Source organism: Mus pahari, chromosome 3, assembly GCF_900095145.1.
Source record: "Mus pahari chromosome 3, PAHARI_EIJ_v1.1, whole genome shotgun sequence".
NCBI classification, from domain to species: domain Eukaryota; kingdom Metazoa; phylum Chordata; class Mammalia; order Rodentia; family Muridae; genus Mus; species Mus pahari.
Genome location: NC_034592.1, coordinates 77,749,706 through 77,754,510, shown reverse-complemented (window position 1 = coordinate 77,754,510; position 4,805 = coordinate 77,749,706). Strand labels below are relative to the sequence as shown.

At 57.4% G+C, this 4,805-nt stretch overlaps 1 protein-coding gene across 1 annotated transcript in view; it reads right to left on the bottom strand.

The window, feature by feature from the left end:
- Positions 1–4,607, bottom strand: part of Chst1 (carbohydrate sulfotransferase 1) — a 15,219-nt gene extending 10,612 nt beyond the window's left edge. Inside the window, exon 1 of the mRNA XM_021193684.2 lies at positions 4,142–4,607. The gene's annotated coding sequence lies outside the window, so the exon portion shown is untranslated. The remainder of the gene's footprint in view (positions 1–4,141) is intronic.
- Between the last annotated feature and the right edge of the window lie 198 nt (positions 4,608–4,805).

Below are 4,805 nucleotides of genomic sequence, written 5' to 3'. Positions count from 1 at the left end.
AAAAAAAAAAAAAAAAAAAAAAAAAACAGTTCCAGGGATCCTTCCCCACCCCCTGACAATGATGCCGAGCTTTCACTCAGAAATCCCAAATAAATCAGGGCACTCCAGAGACTCCAGAGAAAAAGCCAGCCCTTGCCTTCCTCCCCGTCCCTGTGAAGGAGGCCACGCTCCCAGCAATTCCCAGTTCTCAGCCTTCCGGCTCTCATCAAGCAACAAGCACAAAGAGAGAATCTCTAAACATTTAGAAAACTCGGGAACCCTGTGCCCCCACACGGCACCATGGGGATTTATAGAGAACAAATCATGCCTGACAAACTTGATAGCTTTCTTGATAGAATTACAAGGCTGGTAGATGAAGGAAATGCAGGCAGGGTAATATATCTTGATTTTTAGCAAAGCATTTGATACAGCGCCTTGAGTAATCTTACAAAATTAATTCAAACAGACGTGGCCCTCAGCTCTTGTTATGGGGCCTAAAGGCAGGAGGGGGCATGTCCCAAGAGTCCTGAGTGGAGGAGGCAAGGCCACCGGCAAGGGCTAGAAGGCAAAGAGTCCAGGAGTGGGGGCAGGGCTGCCCGGCCGGTGCCAGGCCAGATCTTATCTAACATCTTCATTAATGATCCTGAGAGAGGGAGTAAACAGTCCGTTAATGAAATTTGCAGAGGATATTAAATTGTAAGATGTTGTGAACACCAATGAGGACAGCAAAGTGGTCCAGGGAGACCCAAGGCAGGGACCCTGATAGCTGGTGGGGACGGGCTGGGGTGGGGGTGGAGGCAGTTACCAAGCTTCTTGGAGAGCTAATGGGGGTGGGGAGGGAGAGCCCCCTCTGCCCCTCTCCACACCCCGCCTGCTGATCAGACAAGGAGGGGTCACAGCTAGCTTAGGCCCTGGCCTGGCTGAGCAGGCAAACCCCAGGAATCTTATTTTTGGCATCTGTAAAATAGAAGAGCCAGCAGATAACTGCCCTGCAGCTGAGAGAGCTGGTAGGGTTGGCTAGAAGGAGTTTAGGGAATTTGAGACAAAATTCCACCTTCTAAGAGTAGGCCCTTGGAAGCCATGGGGGTGCTACAGTGAGAAGGGGTCTGGGGAGGAGGCTCTGCTTGTGTGTCGCTGCCAGCCTGAATCTTCCTAGGCCATGCTCCCAACCCACTACGCTCCGAGACGCTGCTGGAGTTGGCACTGTTAGAATTAAACCTCTCCCTGCCCCACCAGCTGGCAATGGAGGCTCCAACCTAAGGACTGTGCTCTGGGGTCCTGATTCTCATAACCTCATGGGCCACCGTCCCCAGGATTGGGGGACTGGGGCTGAACCCTTCTCTCTGCCATAGGCCTCCCTTCTGCCCGTATCTCTTCCATCCTAGCCCTTGGGAACTCAGCAACCAACCCTCTCTCGGGATGCTAAGGCAAAGCCTTGGAGGGCTTCTTCATACAAGATTCCTGGGCCGGTAACGTCTCAAATAAGAGCCAGGGCTGCAAAGTACCAGGCTGAACAATCCTAAATAAATCTCTATGGATGAACAGAGTGGCTGACTCCCCGCAGGGCTGGGGTGCCAGGGCTACAGAAGACCACCTTTCCCAAGCAGGCAGATGTCAGACAGATGTTCAGACAGATGTCAGACTGCCAGCTGGGGTACAGGTGAGAGAGCCAGGTGAACCCCTTCCCCATTAGATCAGTAACCACGACACTCTCCCAACACACTCCGTGGTTTTGTTATGTGCTCCACATTAATGAACTTGACCTTCAGGGATCTTTTAGGTGAGAATCCTTACAACCCTCAGTTTACAAAGAAAGAAACCCAGGCATTGAGAGGTCACCAGAAGCTTGGGAACCTGCCCAGAAGAGCCATGGAGGCGTCAGTTGCCTGCCTGTCAGTGGCCCCCGAGGGAGAACCCCTTGTGTGTGGGTGGAGAGGAGCAGCCTCCCCTCAGGCCAGAACCTTCCTCGGTCCTCTGTCTTTCCCACCAAAGGGAGTTGGTCCAGCTCCATCACACTTGTGGAGCCTGATTTTACTATATGTTTCCCTCCCCCCTCCCAATGCCTCGCTACACTGAGTCCTCTGAACAAGTCTGTTTCCATGGAAACCATACAGTGACTCAGGGCTTCGGGACCTTCTCTGAACCAGATTATGACTATCAAAACGCTCCCTCCTCACAATTAGGAGTCAATTCAGACTCCTAATGTAAAAGGATGGGGCATAGCAGATGTGCAAGAGGGGCCTGGGGCCGTGAGGGGTGGGGGAGGCACAGAAACCAGGCCTCACTGAGAACCTGATGCCCAGGGCTCCTGCAGACTCAGTGGAACAAAGCTAGGTCCCTCCTCCAGTGCAGCCTGACTTACTCCCTGCACTAGCATTCCCCAATGCCCACCTCCCTTTGGAGCCAGGGCCCCTGGTTGAGGGCACAGAGCCTGCACTGAGCAGACATGACATGGGGGCCAGGGTAGGAGGAAGTGGGCTAACTGAGGATGCTCAGAAGGGAGCCATCAACCCGAAGCTTCACGACCACTCGGCAAAGAGGGAAATTTGGATCTGGAGTCGGGGAGGGGGTTTCTGCTCTGAGATGAAGAAATCAAGTGTTAGGGCAAAGAGAAAGGGGGTCCTGATCTCAAAGCTCCAGCAATATTGGGGGCATAATCAGCAATGGCTTCCTCTCACTTGCACACCCCTCCTCTCCCCACAGATACCTTAACCTGGACTGCTGGTCTCAAGCCAACTTGCCCACCAAGATCAATAAAAGTTTGTCATGCTAGGCTCCTGCAGGGGTCCAAGACCCAAGGGCATATCCACCCCCTCCTTTCCTCGGCAGCTCCCTAAGACCCGAGAGGGCGGGGGGAGAGACTAGGGTGGAAGCTTGATACCTCCCTGGTGACTCCAGAGTGTGAGTCATGACGACAGAAGCACTTTGAAAAAGAAACAGGGTCATCAGGATGCCTACAAGTGTGGCAGCTACTGGGGACTGGAGCCTGGGAACTGCCTGCCAGGTAAGATCTCTTTGTGAGACAGCCTGGTCCTATCTGAGGGGCTAAGAAACACGGGAAAGTATGCCCCTGGCCTATGAGCCCATCTCTACTTGCCTCTTACATCCACTGGTATCTTTGGGTTTCCCAAGTGGATCCCAGTTATCTGCACAGCCAGGATGCTTGCCTCCTGCCACCACCATAGGTCTCTTCTGTCCCTAGGCTCCTGAAGACAGTGGGCTGAATTCCTGTCACTGTTTGGGCATGCACCTCCCCTATCCAGCCTCAACCTCTCTGCGGTCAGCTATAACATCCCTGGTACCTGGACCTCAAAAGCCTTGGTGTCCAGAAGCCTCTTGCTTAAATGGCTGTTAAGCCCATCAGGAAGTGGGTACTAGGAATGTAATCCTGAAAAGGGGCAGACCTGGAGTAGGGAGAGGTGACATGGCGAGGTACCTGAAATCAAGCCAAGGTGCCATCCTAGAAGGACCTTCCTTCCTCAGATAGCGTGGCCTTTTAACCCATGGATTCCAGCTAGGGCCACTGTCCATTGTTACTGTAAAGTCAAGCACCGTGTCCCTCCCTAGACCCCGAAAGAAGCTGACCACCCCATATCCTACTCAGAGAGGTGGTAGGATTGTTTTGGCCTCGCGTGGGGGGCTCTGCATCGTCAGGCAGCCCCAGTCTCCTAAGGGCCCAGCCCATCACCAGCATAGTAGAAGCTGATACAAGACAGAGGCTAGAAGCAAGAGGCCGGGACAGCGCTTTGCCTCAGGGTGTAAGCCTGGTTTGGAAAGTTAGAGGAGGCACGGGAACCTCAGGGTCTCTGGCAACCTCGGCCGCTCGGGTCTAGCAGGCTGTTACATGATCAACCCGGAGCAGACACCCGAGCGGGTACCGCAGCAGCAGAACGGGAGCCCCGGGCTGACGTTTAACCCAAGTTTGCTGCCCTCACCAGAGGAGGAGGTCAGGGGCGATCGCGGAGCTCTCCGGAGGGCCACTAGCCCCGGACAACCCCTCCCAGCGCCCAGCACTCTGCGGTTCCTCGCCACCGCCTCCGCGCACCGCCCGGAGACACTGGCCCTGAGCTAGGGGCGTCTCCCGCCGCGCCCGCGCCCCTCCCGGCTGTTGCGGTGCTGTCCGCTCCCGCCTGCCCCGGGGCCCGGGAGACCCGGCCGATACCTGGTGGCGGGCGCGCCGGGAGCCGCTGCAGCGCCCAGCGCTGGCTCCATCCTCGGTCTAGAGTCAGGCTCTCCGGGGGCCCGCGGGTGGTGGTGGCGGTGGAGGTGGCGGCGGCATCCTCCTCCTCCCGCGCCCTGCTCCTCGGCCTCCCTCCTCCCAAGCCTCTTCCTCCGCCTCCGCGCGTCCCTCACGGGCCCCTCTCCATGGCTCGGGGGCTCTAGCCCCGGGTGGCTCGCTCTGCACAGTGCCTTTTTCTGAGGAGAGAGAGAGAGAGAGAGAGAGAGAGAGAGAGAGAGAGAGAGAGAGAGATCAGGGCCAGGCACCGGGACACCGAGCACTGCAGCCCCTGGCTCCGGAGGACGGCAGCAGCCTCGGAGGCCAGAGCCTCACGGAGTACCCTCCTTGCGTCTCAGAGCCAAAAGCGGCGGTGGTTGCTTCAGCGCCGAGCTAGCGGGTGGCAGGCGCTGCGGTCCCGGCTCCACCCCCAGCATCGCCCGCCCCCTCTCCGCCCGACCCCGTCAGCGCGCGCCCTCCCGCCCCCCGCGCAGCCCAGGCCGGGAGCGCCGGGACACCCCCAATAACAGGGCTCGGGAGCCAACCCACCGGCCGGCCGAGGCAGCCACGCCCACCCCACCCACCCCCCGGAGTTGAGGAGGCCAAGCAG